Consider the following 21,966-nt stretch of genomic DNA (forward strand, 5'->3'; position numbering starts at 1 on the left):
CGGGAGTGTAGGCAAACTGCCGCAGCCTGCAAGGCCTGTGAGGAAGCCCTGACAGAGATGGTGTCTTCATGTCCATCCAGGTATGCCATGTAGGCATATTGGGGGTTGGAATGGAGCAGGTGGACCCTTTCAACAAGGGGGGTCAGACCTATGACTCCTCGCATGCTTCTGGAGTAGATCAGACCCTGGAGACGTCAGCCACATTTGGTAGTGTAGTCCCAGTTGCAAATTTCTTGGGAAAAGAAAACATACCTTCATGCAGTGTGGCATTTCTGGCCATACATAGCAGGGACCTGATAGAGTGGAGTGCCTCCCATAGGACCTCTTGCCAGTGGGACACTGAAAGGCCCTTCAACTGCAATGCTAGAAGGAATGCCTTTCAAACTGTAGCATTCTCCGTCTCCAATTGCTCATTACCCTGGGGTTGTTACTCATGATCCTGTTCGTGGCAATGCCTCTGGCCAACAGCTACTAGCACAGCTCATCACTTATAAAAGATGGCACCAGGTTACTGTGAATATAACTAGGGAAGCCAAACAGAGTGAAGAGGCTGTGCAGAACCTTGATAACTGTGGCAGCACTCATGTCCGAGCAGTGGATCGAAAATGGGAGTATTCATCGATGATGTTCATAAATACACATTGGGGTTAGTGGAGGGCAGAGCTCCATTAAAATTTTCACTGAATTGTTTAAAGGGGTGGGTGGCTTTAATTAATTGTGCCCTGTCAGCTTGCACTCAACGCAGACCAGGTAGTTCTTTGTCATGGATCTGATCTTGTTGATGGAGTACGGCAGATTGCGTGCTTTAACAAAGTGGGGGAGAAAACCTGGCAACTCCGTGGTGGCAGAGATCATTGTAAAGATTTTGCAGTTGGTTGATCTTTGTGCTGGCACAAGTCCCATAGGACAGGGTGTCTGGCAGCTCATTGTTTCCCCAGCTGGTGCAGAATATTGTAATTGTAGGTGAACAGTTCAATTCTCCACCTCAGTATTTAGTCATTTTTGATTTTACCCCAATGCTGATTGTTAAACATGAATGCAATTGCATGTTGATCAGTCAGCAGGGTGGATTTCTTATTGGCCAGGTAATGGCACTATTGCCGCCCAGCTTTGACAATGGCCTAGGCCTCTTTCTCAACCAAGGAGTGCCAAATCTCGGAGCCCTGTAGGGTATGTGAAAAGAAGGCTAGTGGCCTACCTGCCTGGTTAAGGGTTGCTGCTATGGCGCTCTGATGCATGGCTTTCCAACTGAAATGGGGTGGCTTCGTCCATATCATGCTTTGTGGTCTTAGCCATATCTGCCTTAATGCAGCTGAAGGCAGCTTGGGCCTTCGGTGCTGGGGGAAAGATGTGGATTTGATGATGGGGTGGGCCTTATCTGCATAACTGGAATCCACTGAGCATAATAAGAAAAGTACCCAAGGCACCTTCAGGGCCTGAGGCTGTGAGGGAGGGGAAGCTCCAGGAACAGCCGCATGTGGTCAGGGTCCGGACTGATGACTCCATCTCCACGACATAGCCAAGGATGGCCAGATGGCTTGTGTGAAACACACACTTGGCCTTGTTATATGAAATGTTAAGAATCTTGGGTGTTTTGAGAAATTTCTGGAGATTGGTGTCATGATCCTGCAGGTTGTGGTGATGTTATCGAAGTACGGGAAGGTAGTGTGCAAATCATACTGATCCACCATCAGGTCCACCTCCCACTGGAAGACCGATATGCCATTTGTGACACCAAAAGGAACCCATAAGAAGTGGTAGAGGTGCCCATCATCCACCTCAAATGCTGTATACTGATGATCCTCTGGGTGGATAGGGATTTGATGATATGCCGATTTCAGGTCAATGGTTGAAAATACCTGATACCTGGCAATTTGGTTGACCATGTCGGTAATGTGTGAAAGGTGGTATGCATCCAATTAAGAGCATCTGTTGATGGTCTGACTATTATTGATGACCATTCTATTCTTTTCCCTACTTGTGCTCTCCAGGGGCTGGTGCTGGCTTCAACATCCCCACTCCCTGAGCACACTCTGTACCTCTGTCCAGACGAAGGCCCTGTCCCTGGCTCTGCACTGCCTACTTTTGGTGGCAACGGGTTTACAGACAGGAGTGAGATTGGTGAATAGTGATGGGGGAGGGGGATTTTGTGTGTGGTGAGTGGTGGCGTTGCCTGTTTGAAAACATTTGATTATGTACATTGAGGGGAAAATGGGGCTATCACACTCAATCGTCACACTTTTAAGGTGACACTGAAAATTCATTAGTACCCTGCTCTGTTGGTCACTATGCAGAAGCCCTGGACGTCTGCTGTGTGTGACCTGGATGTCAAGGAGACCTTCTGGTTCATCAGCAGTACTGTGAGAGAAAAATGCCACACTGTGGCGATCCTTGGCTATGCTGTGTCCAGGTGGACCAGCATCGGGTCACTGCACATTGCTGTTATGGGCGGCAGAGGTGTCCAAAATGGCAGCCCCCAGGGCCTGCATGCGGCGCTGCTGGGTCCTGAAGATGGTGCCTAAGATGGCATCCCCCATGGATTGCAATTGTTGCTGCTAGTTCTGGGTGATGATGGTGTGTGGGATGAAAGTCCCAATGATCTGCATGCGACACTGCTTGGAAATGGATTGGACTTGCACTCTTTGGCATGGTGGCCCTGCTTCCCACAGCTGGAGCAATTTGAATCCTTCGCTGGGCAGTGCTTCCTCTAATATTTCCCCAGACCACAGAAGTAACACTTTGAGTGCTCCCTTAGGACGGTGGCCATAGTCGGGTCGCCACTAGAGCTGGACAAATGCGATGGGATGTGGCGCAGAGCACTGCTGCTGTGGTTAAGTCATTAGTGGAGTGAGGATGTGACAGTGCATCCCAAGATGGCAGCATCCAGGGTAATCATGAGGCAGCCTCGTTGTCAGACAAGTAAGTCTCCATGTTCTGGAGAGGCACCTCCAGGTACCTGCCAGTTCAATTGCTCTCCGCAGATTCTCCTTGCTCTAGGAGTCTCTGTCGAACATAGTTCACCTGAATCTCGAGATATGTGTCCTGAATCAGGTCCTCTGTATACTCTGTGGCAGACACTGCCTTACATTCAGAGGCCCTGCTAAGTGCTTGCAGGGCCTGAAGATATTTAGCGCTCGACTCACCGGGTAATTGTTTTCAAGTCACCAGGAGGTGTCTGATGTGGACAACATCGATTTTACGCAGGTACTGTCCTTTGAGAATGTCCATGGCTTCCTGGGATGTTGTAGCATCCCTGATCATGGAGTACACCAGGGTGCTGATCTGGGAGTGCAGCACTTGTAGTTTGTTGGTCTCCGATCGCACAGAGAAGGCCGCCTGCAGGAATGCTTCAAAACAGCACAGGCAGAGGTCAAAGTTGGTTGTTGCCTCAGGTGATAGTGGATTGATTTCTAACTTTTCAGGCTTGAGGATCTGTTCCACTGTGGGGGGAAAAAAAATTTAGTGAATAAAATTGATGCACCATCAATTACTCAAAAGACCATTGTAAAGAAACCAATGGGCTTTTGGTCACTTAAGTACACAAGCAGAACCATACTGTTCAGTTGTTCGGCACTGAGCTGCAGGGGGCTGTGAAATCTTTATCCAGGATACTGTGGGGAGGGGCCACAGGTACAACCAGCCAATAGGTGAGCCTGACCAGACAATTATACATACAATGGTTTACCCTGGTGCGTTCAGTTATTGACAATGATTGCCTTCACCATATTTTGCTCAGGCACTGAAAGTTTTTTTCCTGCTGTCTTTGGGTTTTATAATATTCTGAAAAGTTACTCTTGGAAAATCATCTTGAGTTCTCAATGAGTCCTTAATTTCTCACATACTAAAACTAAAAGCAAAATAGGAATGTTTTCTCTGCTAACCAAGAGTTTGTTGGCAATGGACACAAAATGAAACACATTAACACTGTCATTTCATATTTATGTAAGGCATTGGTGTGAACAAGGCACCTTAGCTGGCTTTCTTCTAAATCTTTCTTATTACCTTTGAAAAAATACTTTACGAAGAACTGAAAACCCAAAAGAGAAATATTAGTATTGATCACTCCCTTCTCTTTCCAAGACGCATCTGAGTTTTAAAAAATAATTCTTGTAAGAATAATTAATAACCATCACATTTCTTTGTCATCATAAGTGCTACTGTCATGCTTTCCATTTATCTATTAAATTTAAAAATGGTTTGTCATACTTTCAGTTATTCAGCACCCCTGTCACAGCTTTCTCTCTTACATTTGCTTTCAAACTCTGTTGAGAACCATTTGTGGCATTCCTTGGTGAAATAAATTAAATTTCACTCTTTGTAAAAATAACTAATTGTGAATTACCAATTGATTGCATTATTATGTGTGGACCTCAAAGATAACTGGATTTCTGAATAACATGAACCAACCATGCATATTTTATCAAGCAGTGTCTTCCATTGGAGTCTTCTGATAGCACATATGGATAAAAGCATTGTGTGTACTAGAAGACAGATTGGTTTGGAATTCATTGTAATGCTGATACTGACAAAGTTAAATTGATTCTCTAGTGGCAAATCACACAAAATTTTGATGGAAAATGATTTTGAATGTGTTGCAGTGTGCATGCCAGCAGATGAGTTTAGCAAGGTCAATCTCAAAAATATTTCAAAGTAACAGAATTTGTCAGAGAAAGGAGTAATTGATTAATTAATACATGTAAAAATAAAAAGGTTAAACCATTACAAATATCACATTTTCATATTTTAAAAGTTTATTTGTTAAATTTAAGTTAGTTGCTTATGGACTTTTACAGTATAAAAACAAGCCCTTCATCCCATCTTCTCCAGGCTGACCAAATTGTCGACCTAAGCTCATCTCATTAGCCTGAGTCCATACTTCTCTAAACCTTTTCTATGCACATAGCTGTTTAAATGTCTTTTAAATGTTACAGTTGTATGGCTCCAACACATCCTTTGACAACTTGTTTCACATACCTACCTACCCTTTGTGTGAAACAGGTGGCCTTCAGGTCCCTTTTTAATCTTTCCCCTCTCCCCTTGAATCTATTTTTAAAATTAATTCTCATTGCATGTAATCAGATCAAAATCGCTCAAAGGTTGGACACTATTGCCCGACCACTGATGGCTGGATGCTTTACTTGAGATATTGTCATGACATTAAGGCAAGGTTGGTTTGAATAAAACAGACTGAGGCTGTTTCTATATTGCACAAGCAGATAATATCTCCATTTGAGACCAGTGTAATTCACTTCCATCCTATTTCAAAGAGGACTTTTTCAATGACCTCAGTGAGATTTAGAAATGCAGCAGATGTTTATTGGCTGGATGATGCAGGTTCCATTTAATACAACTCTCTTTCTATATTAGCTGGTGGGATGGTAAAGTGTATATTTTTGGTTTTGATGAAGAGTTCTTAACCTGAAACATTAACTATTTATCTTTGCACCTGGGCTACCTGACCTGCAGAGTGTTTTACGAACATAAAGAAGCTGGAGGAATCACAGCAATCACAGGTGATAAAGACATATAACCATCATTTTGGGCCTGAGTCCTTTGTCAAAAAAACAAAAAGCTGGCAGGCACCTGAATAAAAATGGTAGGGGAGTAGGGAAGAAAAGTCAAAGGGAGAAGCACAGGCCAACATGCAAAAAGCCATAATTGGAATGGACAGGATGACAGGAGAGGAAAGGTGAGAATTAATTGGGAGAGGGGTGATTTTGTGAATGCAGAGCAGGAGAAAGGGAGAAAGAGGGAAAAGGAAAGAGAGAGACAGGAGCTACAGAGACAGGGATTGTGGGGGACAAACAGAAGTCTGACAGGTTGATGTTAATGCCAACTGGTTGGAGGATGTGCAGACAGATGTTTTTCCTCCAAAATGCAAGTGGTCTCAGTCTGCCAGTGCATGAGGCCAAGGACAGACATGTCAGCAAGGTTATGGAGTGTGGTATTGAATTGGGTTATGTGACAGAATATAGATATGCTTTTGGGAGATAATTTGGGAAAAGGTTTGTTAGTGTAGGTCACATACAAACACTTTAAAACAGATCTTATTTAAAATACTGGAGTTCTGTTGATGCTAGGCATGTCGGGGCCTCAGAGCCTTTGCGAGGGCTTTTGAGAGTGCCCAGGAGACTTCACTAATGGATTGTTTACAAAAAAGACAGCAAATGAAAAAGCTTGTCGGAGCTGCAGACAGTCTGCAAGGGGACTTGCTGTTCTGAGGGGGGAATGTGGTTTTGCAAACAGAGAGAATCAAACAGGCTTTTACTCTCAGAGAGAGACACATAGAGTTGCAGACAGTAACAACAGCTAGGACTGGAACAGGACCATCTGGTAAGCTTGTGGGAAACCCCATTTGGAAGACTGGTTGTGAGCGCTTAGTTCAGCCTGGTCAAAGCCCTTGTGGTTCATGCAAGAGGAGAGGACTGGCTGTCTAATGTTTCACTTGGAATAAGAGAAACAGAAAAGGCACTCTGTGGTAACCTAAAAGGAGAACCCTGAGGGGGCAACTTTCTTCAGCAAGACACTGAAGTGGTTGTTTGTCCATTGTACAACAAATCTCTCTCTGAAAACCGACAAGAACTTTCCTGAGCGGTCACCTTTCAAGCCTGGTGAACTTTATAAATGTTAAATTCTGTGCACAGCATAAGAATTTCCTGCAACCAAAGAAAGTTTGTAGTAAGTATTTGAATATGGATGGGCAGGTGATAGAGAAGGGAAATGCTCTGGAAGAAGATGAAGGGCAATTGGCAGGAAAAGTAAATAATGTTGTTCTTAAAGATGAGGGAAAACAGGGATTAAAAATTGGGAAATCCCTGAAATTCATATATTTTAATGCCAGGATTTTAATGTAAAAAAGGTGGATGAGCTGAAGGTGTGGATTGATACTTGGAAGTATGATGTGGTAGCGATTAGTGAGACATGGTTGCAGGAGGGATGTGATTGGCAACTGAATATCCCTGGGTTTCGTTGTTTTAGGTGTGATAGAGTCGGAGGGGCAAGAGGAGGTGGGGTTGCATTGCTTGTCAGGGAAAATATTACAGCGGTGCCTAGGAAGGATAGATTAGAGGGCACATCCACGGAGGCTATTTGGGTGGAACTGAGGAGTAGGAAAGGAGAGGTTACACTTGTAGGGGTGTATTATAGACCACCCGGAGGGGACCGAGACCTAGAGGAGCAAATCTGTAGGGAGATAGTAGATATTTGTGATAAGCACAGGGTTGTAATTATGGGAGATTTTAATTTTCCACATATAGATTGGGAAACACATTCTGTGAAAGGACTGGATGGGTTAGAGTTTGTAAAATGTGTGCAAGATAGTTTTTTACAACAATATGTAGAGGTGCCGACCAGAGAAGGAGCAGTGTTAGATCTACTGTTGGCAAATGGGATGGGTCAAGTGACGGAGGTTAGTGTTGGCGAGCACTTCGGGTCCAGTGATCATAATGCCATCAGCTTCAATGTCATTATGGAAAGAGAGAAATCAGGGCCAAGGATTGAGGTTTTTGATTGGGGAAAAGCTAGATTTGAGGAGATGCGAAAGGACTTGCAGGGTGTGCATTGGGACAATTTGTTTTATGGGCAGGATGTAGTTGAGAGATGGAAGTCTTTTAAAGATCAGATTTTGAGAGTGCAAAAGCTTTATGTTCCTGTTAGGTTAAAAGGAGGGGCAAAAGGTTTGAGAGAGCCGTGGTTTTCAAGGAATATTGGAAACTTGGTTCGAAGAAAAAGGGAGGCGTACATTAGATATAAGAAGCATGGAGTTAAGGAGATGTTTAAAAGATACATTGAATGTAAGAGGAATCTTAAGAGAGGAATTAGGAAAGCTAAAAGAAGGTACGAGCAAACTATGGCAAGCAGGGTGAAAACTAATCCAAAAGAGTTCTACAAATATGTTAATGGTAAGAGGAAAGCTAGAGACAAAATTGGTCCCTTAGAAAATCAGAGTGGAAAACTGTGTGTGGAGCCTAGAGAAATGGGGGAGATATTGAACAGTTTCTTTTCTTTGGTATTCACTAAGGAGAAGGATATTGGGAGATGTGGGATAAAAAAAGCAAATTGGGTAAATATGGGGAATATAGAGATTACAAAAGGTGTAGTTTTAAGGCTTTTGAAGAATATAAAGGTGGATAAGTCTCCGGGACCAGACGGGATCTTCCCCAGGACATTGAGAGAAGTGAAGGAGGAAATAGCAGAGGCTCTGGCGGTAATTTTCCAAATGTCATTAGATATGGGGATAGTGCCGGAGGATTGGCGCATTGCGCATGTAGTTCCGTTATTTAAAAAGGGTTCAAGGAGGAAGCCTGGCAACTATCGGCCTGTAAGTTTGACGTCTGTGGTAGGTAAATTAATGGAGAAAATTCTTAGAGATAGTACTTATAAACATCTGGATAGACAGGGTCTGATCAGGAGCAATCAACATGGATTTGTGGGAGGAAGGTCATGTTTGACCAATCTGATTGAATTTTTTGAAGAGGTGACTAGGAATGTGGATGAGGGTAGCGCAGTGGATGTTGTCTATATGGACTTCAGTAAGGCCTTCGATAAGGTACCACATGGAAGGTTAGTTAGGAAGGTGCAGTCTTTAGGTATAAATTTTAAGATAGTCAAATGGATTGAACATTGGCTGAAAGGGAGAGGCCAGAGAGTGGTAGTGGATAATTGTCTGTCAGGTTGGAGGCCGGTGACCAGTGGTGTGCCTCAAGGATCTGTATTGGGCCCATTGTTGTTCGTTATATACATTAATGATCTAGATGATGGGGTGGTGAATTGGATTAGTAAATATGCAGACGATACTAAGATAGGTGGAATAGTGGATAATGAAGAAGGTTTTCAAGGATTGCAGAGGGATTTGGGCTGCTTAGAAAAGTGGGCTGAAAAATGGCAGATGGAATTTAATGCTGATAAGTGTGAGGTGCTTCATTTTGGTAAGAAGAATCAGAATAGGACATATGTGGTAAATGGGAGAGCATTGAGGAATACAGAAGAGCAGAAAGATTTAGGAGTAACGGTACATCGTTCCCTGAAGGTAGAAACTCACGTGAATAGGGTGGTGAAGAAGGCTTTTAGTATGCTGGCCTTTATCAATCATTGCATGGAATATAGGAGTTGGGAGGTGATGTTGAGATTGTATAAGACGTTGGTGCGGCCTAATTTAGAGTTCTGTGTGCAGTTCTGGTCGCCTAATTATAGGAAGGATATAAACAGAGTGGAGAGAGTGCAGAGAAGGTTTACCAGAATGTTGCCTGGGTTTAAGCATCTGGAGTATGGGGAGAGATTGGACAGATTGGGTCTTTATTCTTTGGAGCGTAGAAGGTTGAGAGGGGATTTGATAGAAGTATTTAAGATTATGAAAGGGATAGACAGAATGGATGTGGATAGACTATTTCCGTTAAGAGGAGGAAAGATTAAAACAAGAGGACATGAGTTAAGAATTAAGGGGCAGAGGTTTAGAGGTAACATGAGGGAGAATTTCTTTACTCAGAGAGTGGTAGCTGTGTGGAATCATCTTCCGGGAGAAATAGTGGCGGCGGAGTCAATTGTATTATTTAAGAAAAGGTTGGACAGGTATATGGATGAGAAGAAGATGGAGGGTTATGGGCATTGTGCAGGGAGGTGGGACTAGAAAGGGGTGTTTGGTTCGGTGCGGACTAGAAGGGCCTAATGGCCTGTTTCCGTGCTGTAATTGTTATGTTATGTTATGTTATGTTAACTTGGAGGAATGAGAAGTGAGATTGGACTGTGAGCCAAAGAACGTTTCTGAACTTGCACACACATTACATACACGTGCACTTAGAAATAGAAGGGGGTAGTTAGGTTAGTTGTCAACACTGATAAGTTAAAGTGTGATTCTGTTTCCATGTTTGAAGGTAATTAAAAGCAACTTTTGTTTAAGTAACCATTTGTCACATAGCTCATGGAGCTCAGAAGCATGGAGCTAGGATGCGAGTTGATGACGAGAGCTGCTGAGGTCGTGGAAAGTGACCAGGGCCTACTTACCGGACTAAGCCCCAAAGCCTCAAACTCGAGTAGGTTGCGGAGCAAACACGGAGCCTCAAGAGCGCGGAGCTGTTGGAAGCCACCTACAGGGAGCTAAAAGGAGCAACTGGGAGGGAGCTGATAGTGACTGTTGGAGGTAGGATGAGGGGAGCATGTGGAAGGGAAAGCAATGTGAGAGAAGGAGGAAACATGGCAAGTTAGCAGGAGTACATGCCAGGCTGAGAGAAAACCCCTTTATTGACAAGTTTTCCCATCCAACTTACTTAATAACGTGTGGTCCCTGGAAAAGATAGACTACATCTGTCTTCAGAGATCTGGACAGTGTGACTACAAGGACTGCTGTGTTCTCATCTTCACCGAAACATGGCTTGGTGACAAGGTTGCAGATATTGCCATTCAGCTGGACAATCTTGTTTTGGGATACTGCGCTGTGTGGAAACGTCCACAGTGTGGGATTGTGCATTTACATCAATACAGAATGGTGTAAGGATGCTGTTAGGGTCACCAGTCACAGTTCACCACTCGTGGAACTTGTGGCTGTCAGATGCAGACCATTTCATTTACCACAGGAATTCAACATGGTTCTTATTCAGCATGCACACTGGGCCATTAATGAATGACAGAACACGCACTCTGATGGTGTGTTCATCATGGCTGGGGATTTCAACCATGCAAACCACAAAACTGCTGCCAAAATTCCATCAGTATGTGGACAGACAGGAACGCCGGACCTTGTGCACCCAAACTTCCTCGATGTGTATCAGGCAGATCCCTGCCCCCACCTCGACTAGTCAGACCACATCTCTGTAATGCTAATCCCAGCATACAGACCAATCATCAGATGCTCCAGACCAGCCATCAAGCAGGTAAAGACCTGGCCGGTGGGAGCCATCTCTGCCTTTCAGGACTGCTTCAAGACCACTGACTGGTACATGTTTAAGGAGGCAGTAATGGACGAGAATCACATCAAGTTGGACGAGTACATGGCGTCAGTGATCAGCTATATTAGCAAGTGCACCGATAACATCACCATGCCCAAGACCATCACTACTCGTCCCAACCAGAAGCCATAGATGATTGCAGAGATGCATGTGCTGTTGAAGAACTGCGACTCTGCCTTCAGAGTGGGAAACAAGGCAGTGTTAGCCAACGCAAGATCCAAGCTGTCCAAGGCCATCAGGGAGGCAAAGAGGGCTCATGCCCATAGGATTCAGAGTAATTTCTGGAACAGCGACAACACACAGAGCATGTGGGAGGGTATCTGTACCATCACCAACCACAAAGCCACACCAACTGCCTGTGTCAGAATGCCTCCCTCCTGGACGCTTTGAATGACTTCAATGTGGACTTTGAGGTGAAAAATGACATGGTGGCGAGTAAGTCCACACCTCCCTCATACAAACAGTCACTGTGTCTCACGGGGGCTGAAGTGAGAAGGATATTGCTCAAGATCAACCCTCGTAAGGCTGTGGGACCAGATAACATCATGGGCATGGTGCTCAGAGGATGTGCGGACTCACTAGCTGACATCCTCACACATCTTCGTGCTTCAAGGTGGCCACTGTCATCCCTGTGCAGAAGAAGCCCTCAGTGACGAGTCTCAATGACTGTCATCCTGTCGCACTCACGTCCACTGTCATGAAGTGCTTCAAGAGGCTAGTCATGGAGCGCATCAAGTCTCAGCTGCCTCCCTCATTGGACCCCCCTGCAGTTTGCGTACCATCTCATCCGATCTACAGATGATGCCATTGCCACCTCACTTCACCTAGCCCTCACCCACCTGGAAAATAAAGACTCGTATGCTTGAATGCTGTTCATAGACTTCAGTTCAACACAATCATACAGCAGCACTTGATTAGGAAGCTGAACCTGCTGGGGCTAAACACCTTTCTCTGTAACTAGATCCTTAACTTTCTGACTGGAACACTTCAGTCAGTTCAGATTGGAAACAGTATGTCTAACACCATCATACTGAGCATGGGGGGGGGGGTGGGGGCAGGGCTGTGTGCTCAGTCAACTGCTGTTTACCCTGCTGACCCATGACTGCACAGCGAGATACAGTTTAATCACCAAGTCCTCAGATGACACGAATGTGGTGGGGCTCATAAGCAAGAATGATGAGTCAGCTTACAGAGAGGATTTGCAAATACTAATGGACTGGTGCAGAGACAACAACCTACACCTGAGCGTCAACAAAATGAAGGAGATGGTGGTCGACTTCAGGAGAGCCCGGGGGGACCATTCTCCAAAGACTATCGATGGCTCCACCATTAAAGTAGTCAAGAATACCAAATTCCCTGGTGTCCGGTTACCTGAGAATCTCACCTGGTTCCCCAACACCAGATCCATTGCCAAGAAGGCCCAACAAGAAAGTCCAGCTTCCACCCTCATATTCTATGGGGAATGCATTGAGAATATCTGATGTCACTGCATCACTGCCTGCTTCAGGAACTGCACATTCCAGAATGCATGACCCTGCAGAGGATAGTAAAGACTACTGAGGGGATTATTGGGGTCTCTCTCCCTGCCATGATGGACATTTATAATGGCTGTGGTTTGCAGAAAGCCATAAACATTGTGAAGGACTCCACATATCTCTACTGCAATCTGTTCTCCCTCCTACCATCTGGGAAGAGGTACCGAAGCATTTGGGTCCTCATGGCCAGATTATGAGACAGCTTTTCCCCCTAAGTCGTGAAGCTACTGAACTCCGGGGCCACAGGACTACCATATGTAATATGATATTTAAAAGTAATAGGTTATTTATTTTAAAAAAAAGTTTCTGATGTAATTTATCCATGTAAATAACTAGCTCCATGGCCTGGAGAAACGCCATCTCATTTTCACTGTACGTTGCAAGGGTTATGGTATGATTGACAAATAAACGCAATGACTTGAGTGGGGTTAAGTGGAAGAATAGTTAAGCTCATGATGGAATGGCAGAGCAGACTCAATAAACTGAATGGCCTACTTCGGTTCCTATATCTTATAGATGACCTCCTTCTGGGAGTAGATGCAATGAATGATGCAGGTTCTCTCGCTCTCCCTTTCTTTCTGTCTCCTCTCCTCCAGCTCTGCATTCACAGAGCCACCCCCTCCCCTGATCAATTCACACCTTGCCTCTCCTGTCCTATCCATGTTCAATTATGGTCTTTTGCCTGCTAGCCTGTGCTCCTCTCCCTGCCCTTTCTTCCCTCCTCCCCCAGCCTTTATACTCAGGTGCCTACCTGCTTTTTTTGCTTAAACCTTGAAGAAGGACTCGGGTCTGAAACGTTGGTTATATATCTTTACCTCCTATGAATGCTGCGTAACTTGCTAAGTTCCTCCAGCATTGTGTTTTTACTACAATCGCAGCATCTACAGCATTTTGTGTTTCACTGTTGAGAGTTTCCAGTGTGTAATGCGCGTCGAAAGAACCAAAGACTTGTTGATCCAAACCAAGTCTTTTATTAACTAAAAGACTGGAGCATATCACAAGTAGGTTGACCAGTCCAGAATGACCTGGTCTGGCTAGGAGCAATCCTTTAAGACCTGCCAGTAGGTGTGGCTACATTCTCACCCAAACACAGTCATCCTACACTACCATCTGTACATATGTACATGTACACATTGGTGATAGAATCTGTACTATCATACAGTGTTTTCAATTTAACTAGGATTTTGGGTTTTTCTGCACTTGCCATATTGTTCAATGCCAAGGAAAAAATAGAATATAATTAAATGCTTCAGGATCTTGGACTATTGGGCTCCCTTCCAAAAAAATGTGACCTGTACAAGCAGGTCAATTCTCTTACCTCCACTTCCATCTTACATGTAGCTTTTTCGCCGAGGAATTCAGATAGCATACCTACCTCTCTCTCAACCACATTCCTTTTATGATATGGAGAGGAATCAACATCCTGGAAGAGAGATCTGTTTGTGTTACTTGAATGGATTAAAACTAGTTTGCAGGGAAAGGCTTGTAACAAGTCATCATAGCAGGTGAGCAAGTTGAGATTAATTTGTATGTTAAAGTAAGCAAATTCTTTAGCCAGGACAGGGTAGGGGATGTGGGTGTTGGGTGGGGTGGGATTGCAAGAGAGAGATTGTGGAAAGTCTGACAGACTTGCTGATAATGGCATGTATTTTAATGTTACATGTGACAAGCAAAGAGGATGAACTCCAAATATGATTAAGCATGTGTGACTGGGACTTTATTGCCATAAATATAGTTGAGAGAGAGGCAGGTGTGCTGTCTGAATTTCTAGGCTGCAGAGCAACATACAAGTAGAGTTAAGAGAGGTGGTAATGTTGGATTTTTAATAAGGAAAACATCTTGGCAGTACTGATAAAGGATCATTTTGGGGTACGTCCAGTGAAACTATATGGGAGGAGTTTTGAAATGAGAAGGGGATGATCGATAGGTTGTCTTTTATACCACCCAGTAGTCAGCAGGAATTAGAGAAGCAAATGTGCAGGGTGATCACAGGCTACTGTGGGAATAACAGCTTGTCATAGTGGGTGATTCCAACTTCCCTCAAATTGACTGGGATTCACACAGTCCCAAGAGCTTGGATGGGGCAGAATTTATAAAAAACAGCAGTCAATCCCAGAGTGCTGCAGGGTTCTGTTTAAATTCAAGCTTGGATATCAATTATCATGATTGATTCCTTATATATGGTGGCACAGTTGAACAGCTAGTCGTGCTGCTGATTGACAATGGCAGAGACCCAGGTTCAATCCTGTTTGTTCACAATTTGTGTGTTCTCCTGGTGACAGGGTGCATTCCCTTGGGTGCTCTGGTTTCTTCCCACATCCCAAAGAAATACAGGTTAATTGTTTTGGGGAGTGATAAGAACTGGGAATAGAGTGAAGAAATGAAGAGAATTTTGGAGAATAAAAATGAATTATGTTTAATGTGACTCTCTATGACTGTATCTAACCCCTTCTCCATCCTTCCCAGAAAAAAATGAGCAGCCCATTCCAATTCTTACTGAAAAGAAATTGACATCCTAGCCTGTGCAATCCCAATTCTTACAAAACTCCAACATTGTTAATGAAATCAGTTCTTCTGGCAGGGTTCTCAATGCACTAAAGTATTTGTTGTTTGCATTTATTAACTTTGGCTATATTTTACCTTGTTCCTTCAAATTATTTAAATGAGTGATCTGCATCAGAACTTGTGTGTGATGTCACCCTGTTCTGATCTGCATCTGCCCACACTTTTGCTGAGCTACTGCTTGTTTTAAGTACCAACCAGCTCTCTCCCAACCTCAAGCCCTGTGCTTGTGTTGTCCTAGAGAACATGTGCTGTGTTCCTGAACTGGTAGCTGTTGATATGAATGCTTTTCACCTCTCATAAAATGTCATTGACCTGACATTTTGTTTACTATGGAGACACAAGAGACGACAAATGCTGGTCAAGGGTAAAAAAAAACAAGCTGCTGGAGGAAATCATTGGGACAGGTAACAATCGAGGAAGGAAATGGACAGTCGATCTTTTGGGTTAAGTGCCTTGAAGCATGGTTTTGGCCTGAAATGCTCACATTCGCTTGCTCTCCATGGATGCTGCTTGATTCATCTAATTCCACAGGCAGGTTTTTTTTTGCATTTTGTTAACTGTTTCTCTCTGCACTTATGCTGTTTGACATGCTAAGTATTTTCTTAATTTACTCAAACAAAGAACTGCAGATGCTGTAAATCTGAAATAAAAACAGCATTTAGCTTTTGCCTTGGAACTACTTTAAATTCCTTTAGTTGGTAATAAACAATTTGGGTTGCTTGTTTAAAAAAAGCAATTACAATTAATTTGCAACACAAAGGTTTTATTCAATTAAGTGGGAGTAGATTATTAATAAAATAAACAATTGTGCTCATTTAGAAGCTCATCCAGCCCAATTGCCAGGGGATTTGATTTAGTAGGAACTGTATTAAAATCTGTTGGGAGATTGATTATGCTTTTGGCCGAGATTACTCCATTCTATGTTGTTTTAAGCAGTTGTGTCATTCACAATGTAGTAATTCAGCAAACTGGCTTTGATTTTAATAATGGATGGAATAGTGATATCAGTTGTTCAAATTTGGTAAGAATCACTAAATTCTTAGCAAATTATAATGTGGAGTATATAATGGCACAGGCCACTAAAAACATAATTTGATGGCTTTAAGCACCTTCGTATATGCAACATCCATTGGAGCGCTTACATCCCTAACGTCGAAGTACTCGAGATGGCAGAGGTCGACAGCATCGAGTCCACGCTGCTGAAGATCCAGCTGCGCTGGATGGGTCACGTCTCCAGAATGGAGGACCATCGCCTTCCCAAGATCGTGTTATATGGCGAGCTCTCCACTGGCCACCGTGACAGAGGTGCACAAAAGAAAAGGTACAAGGACTGCCTAAAGAAATCTCTTGGTGCCTGCCACATTGACCACCGCCAGTGGGCTGATAACGCCTCAAACCGTGCATCTTGGCGCCTCACAGTTTGGCGGGCAGCAACCTCCTTTGAAGAAGACCGCAGAGCCCACCTCACTGACAAAAGGCAAAGGAGGAAAAACCCAACACCCAACCCCAACCAACCAATTTTCCCCTGCAACCGTGTCTGCCTGTCCCGCATCGGACTTGTCAGCCACAAACGAGCCTGCAGCTGACGTGGACTTTTTACCCCCTCCATAAATCTTCGTCCGCGAAGCCAAGCCAAAGAAGAAAAGAAAGAATATGTAAAATTTACAGTTGTCGATTAATATTTGCAATTTCTTGGCAAGATGAGACTTTTTCATTTTAGTTCAACTTCATGCAGCATAGAAGGTCTAGATCTGCATTTATTTTCTCAGAAATGATTACTATGTGAACTCTTGTTTGACTGCACTGAAATCGTATTCTTGGCAGTTTCTTGTTTCATATCGCTAGGGTTTATGCGGATTGATGAAGTCATATACAAGAATAATCATTAAACTGGCAATTCTATTGCACAGGAACAATTATTTAATCAAGGATCTTAATGATCTAGAAGATATTGTAATCCATTACAATGGATGGAGACAGCAGAGCCCAATGATCGATAGAGGCACAGGAGATGGAAGATCCTGGAGCCTAGAGCAAAAAAAAATTAGCTACTTGTGGATCTCGAGGGGGTCAGGTGGCATCTGCGGAGGGAAATGGATTGATGACCTTTCAGATTAAGATCTTGCATCTAGATTATGAGTAGAGGGGAAATACTTGAAAAAATAAGAGGGGAAGGACTGGAACAAGCAATAGGTGGATCCAAGCGAAGAGGGTTGATTGGCAGATGGAGTCAGGTTGGGGATAGAAAAGTGGAGATGGTGACAGAGACTGGGAGGTGAAAAGTAGAGGTAACAAAGTGCTTCAGATTATGGAATCTGATAAGAAATACAATTACCAAACACAATGTTAGATAGTTAGTGCAAAACTCAGTTTAAGGTGCCACTGTAGCTATGGAGACATAGGGCAGCAAGTTGCAGAGATGTGAAATTTGTCTTATGGATTCAATATGAGCTGAGTAACTTTGAACGTGAGCTGACTTTGATTGGAATTTCTGCGAGGCTCACTAGTTTTACTGTATTATAGTCATTTTCTGGATGACTGTGAAACAAAGCTATTATGAGTGATTTTGTATAAAGCTACAAAACAGTGTTATTATGCCTTTGGCCGAGCAGAAAATAAAGTACACTCCAATGTGATATGATATTCCTAACAACATAAAACTACTTTATTTCAATGGTCAATAAAGAAAAGATTTTGCTTCATGTTGGCAGAGATGGTAGGTAGCAGAAACATCTGATAACACATAATGAAATCAAAAATATTGCCCGAGTATATAATTGTACCTACTAATATTATATATATGTTTGTGTGTGTGTGCTAAAGAGCTATGGAATGTTTGATTTAATGCCTGGCGAGATTAAAATTAAGGAATGGAAGGCTAAATTTGCTGTATCAGTGCTTGGCATGTCATTTAAGATGGTCTGTTAGAGAATTCATATAAGGAAGAATGATCAGTAAACAAATCAAGAATAGAGTATATCCCATAAACAAATATGCCTTGGTTGCTCTGTGAAACAAGAACTCAAACTGGTTATACAGGGCACATGTTACTTACAGTTGCTTAGCAGGAACCTGGATTTATCTCGGATTCATTGAAAAGCCCTGGATGGAGGCAAAAGCTGTTGTTACTGTTGGAGTGGTCTGAAAAATCTTATTGCTGACACCATTGAAAAATATTGTTCCCTTAGGATTGACCTGGTCATATTTCTTGCCAACCATTTGAAATTGAATCAGTCTTTGCAACTTTGTTGTTAAATTTGTCCCCAAATTATATATTCCTATTTCTTTGGCTTGGCTTCGCTGACGAAGATTTATGGAGAGGGTAAAAGTCCACGTCAGCTGCAGGCTCGTTTGTGGCTAACAAGTCCGATGCGGGACAGGCAGACACGGTTGCAGCGGCTGCAGGGGAAGATTGGTTGGTTGGGGTTGGGTGTTAGGTTTTTCCTCCTTTGCCTTTTGTCAGTGAGGTGGGCTCTGCGGTCTTCTTCAAAGGAGGTTGCTGCCCGCCAAACTGTGAGGCGCCAAGATGCACGGTTTGAGGCGATATCAGCCCACTGGCGGTGGTCAATGTGGCAGGCACCAAGAGATTTCTTTAGGCAGTCCTTGTACCTTTTCTTTGGTGCACCTCTGTCACGGTGGCCAGTGGAGAGCTCGCCATATAACACGATCTTGGGAAGGCGATGGTCCTCCATTCTGGAGACGTGACCCACCCAGCGCAGCTGGATCTTCAGCAGCGTGGACTCGATGCTGTCGACCTCTGCCATCTCGAGTACTTCGACGTTAGGGATGAAAGCGCTCCAATGGATGTTGAGGATGGAGCGAAGACAACGCTGGTGGAAGCGTTCTAGGAGCCGTAGGTGATGCCGGTAGAGGACCCATGATTCGGAGCCGAACAGGAGTGTGGGTATGACAACGGCTCTGTATACGCTTATCTTTGTGAGGTTTTTCAGTTGGTTGTTTTTCCAGACTCTTTTGTGTAGTCTTCCAAAGGCACTATTTGCCTTGGCGAGTCTGTTGTCTATCTCATTGTCGATCCTTGCATCTGATGAAATGGTGCAGCCGAGATAGGTAAACTGGTTGACCGTTTCCTATACCACTAAGGAAACAGCTTATTTCTGTCCCCTTGATCTGAGACTGGCGATCCCTCAGCATATCAGGTGAAGAAATTCATAGCCAAATTTTGCCAATGCTACACTTTCCAAATGCATTCCTGGCTGACTTTCCTCAGTCAATATATAAGATATTTGAAGTTGTCAAAAGCACTGTACCTGTATTTTAACTTGCAATATCCTTTCCATCCTCCTCCTGTGTTTCCTGACATTAATTGCAATGAGTAATAAGCAATGGCAATATTTACATTTTAGTTTATTTGTCACAATATACCTAGTACAGTGAGAAGCGTTCTTGTGCAAGCAATTCAACACGTTATTTCTAACATTCACGTTCACGCAGCCGTGCGAAGAGGCAAGTTGCAGAGTATATAGTTGCAGTCATCAATTACAGAATTATTACTTACAGAGAACAATTAGTTACCAGCAAGGGCAACACGATAGCTCTGCTTTGGGGTTTATTCAGGAGCCTGATGGCTACAGGGAGGAATCTCTTTAAGCCTGTTGATCCATTATTTCACATTGTTAAGCTTTCTCTCTGATGGGAGGAGGAAGAAGGGAGTGTGTCTCGGGTGTACTGGTGTCTTCAGTATGTTGGCTGCCTATCTGAGGCAATGGGAAATGTAGATGAAGTCCACGGAGGGGAGGGAAGCTTGCATGATGTTCCAAGCTGCATTCACTACCTTCTGTAGCTTCTTCAAATCTTGAGCAGAGCAGCTCCCAAACTGAATTGTGATGCACTCAACAAGTATGCTTTTAGAACCATTAACCATGACAGCACAGAAACATTCCCTTTAGCCATTTAGTCCATGCCACACTATTATTCTATCTAGTCCCATTGACCTCCACCAAGACAATAGCCCTCCATACTCCTCCCATCCATACAATTCTTAAATGTCAATTAGCCCGCATTCACTACTTCAGCTGACAGCTCATTCCCCACACTACATGGTTCGAAGCTATATTTCATGCCATTTGGAATTATAAAAATTTTGGAAATGACTGAAATTAAATTGCAGTCCAATGTTAGAGACAAATTTGTGCAGCAAGATTCATTTCAGCTATTGCCAATAGTACTAGATTCTATGGTCTGCCTTCTAGCTGTTTGGTGAAAATTATTTTGCCTGACTGAGTAAGAATCTGTGAGCTCCGTCTAACAGTAGTGTATGTCTGTTCTGCAGCGGAACTTGTGGGCAACTCGCGTCCATTATCCATGTGTGGATGATCACTGTTACAAATCTCTTACTGATGCCTCCAGTGCTTCAGATGTGGTGCATCAAAAAACAACTCATCATTCATACTTGCTTTGCACTTGTTATATGCTGTGTAGGTCTGTATTTCCCTGTCAGTGTTCCTTCAGGGGTCTGTGGAGAAGTTTAGTATTATGAAGAGACCTGCAATCCCATAGTATTGCAGCATGCATAGTAATTAGCTCAGCTCAGAGATATTATGTGCTATTGGTTACATTTTCTCTTTCCCGTACCATAGGCAATTTTCATATACACAGCTTCTTCAGAAAGAGGTATACTTAGACTGCCTTATTTTGACCTCATGTGTGTTCTCTTTCAGTTGCTGAAGCAATCCTGAATTAACCTGGTTGCCAAGGCTAAACGGAAAGTCTAATTACGTCTTGTCTGTTGCATTTTTATCAACGTTGAACTTACCTGGAATTTCAGTTCAGTGCAGGCATATGGCTCCTTTTGAGCAATAACAATGGGAAAACACTAGCATTCTTGGTCAATGTTGAGTTGAGCCTGAGATAGTTCCAATTTACTGAAAATTTTAGCATGTATCTTTGATGTGCATAAATCCATTGGAATGGTCAGAGGATACCATGCACATCTCTGCCTTATTTAGTGTGACTTTGTAATTGCTGCAGGTGTAAATTGTCTTGTCAGCATTTGGGGTCACATTCTGTTGCAGCTTTGTCCATCCATTTTATCCAAGTTTCTTCGGTTCCACTTCCTCCTATGTTCTGAAGGCAAACTGGACAAATTTGGGTCTGCAATAGATTGGCTCTATGCTTTCACAAGGTACAGTTCTCCATGGCTTTGAGAAGCTTGCTTCAATCTGAGTCTGAAACCATGGCACTCAGAGTCTCGGCCCAAAGGTGTTGGCTAGTGTTACTGATATAGGTACCAACATGGCTGTTTATTCATGTATTTTCTGCAACTTAAGGGTAAAAAGCTAGTATTATTTTTTTCTCTTTAGGATTTTTAAATTATTTTAAAAATTTGTAGATCAATTATTTTTGGTCTTTATTGTTTTTTTGTTCCTTTTTCATTTCTTTCTGAAACTATTAGTTTGAAATTAGTAGCTGACACCCAAAGATGGGTCTTTGGACAAAGAAATTGATTCCAGGATCAACAAGGCCAATTAGGCTCTGGTTTCCCCCCCTCCCCCCATACTTTTTGAAGGGTGGGAGGAAACCAGAGCATCCGGAGGGAGCCCACGCAGACACAGAGAATGTACAAACTCCTTCCAGACAGTATCGGATTTGAACGTAGGTTGCTGGCGCTGTAATAAGGTTGCACTAATCACAATACTAACCTATATAAATTCATGTTTAGTTGAATGTCCCTTTTGTAATTGAATTATTAATCACAGACTTCTCATATAAAATGACAAAATGTTCTATGAAAGTGTTGTTGAAAAAGAAAATTTAATTATACTTTTAAGCAGGCAGTATTTCCTTACAGATGTCAATGAGATGTTTGCGATTGTTTCTTATTGTTGAGTCTATCTGTCCTTGGTATGATACATGATAATGTCTAGACAAAGCCTATTTGCCTGCTTTCATTATCGAGTACCTTGACA

At 43.1% G+C, this 21,966-nt stretch overlaps 1 long non-coding RNA gene across 1 annotated transcript in view; it reads left to right on the top strand.

Annotated features, from left to right (window-relative positions):
* Positions 1-21,966, top strand: part of LOC138736808 (uncharacterized) — a 98,291-nt gene that overhangs the window by 59,036 nt on the left and 17,289 nt on the right. The gene's annotated exons all lie outside the window — the stretch shown is intronic.

This window comes from Narcine bancroftii, chromosome 6, assembly GCF_036971445.1.
Source record: "Narcine bancroftii isolate sNarBan1 chromosome 6, sNarBan1.hap1, whole genome shotgun sequence".
In the NCBI taxonomy this organism is placed as follows: Eukaryota; Metazoa; Chordata; class Chondrichthyes; order Torpediniformes; family Narcinidae; genus Narcine; species Narcine bancroftii.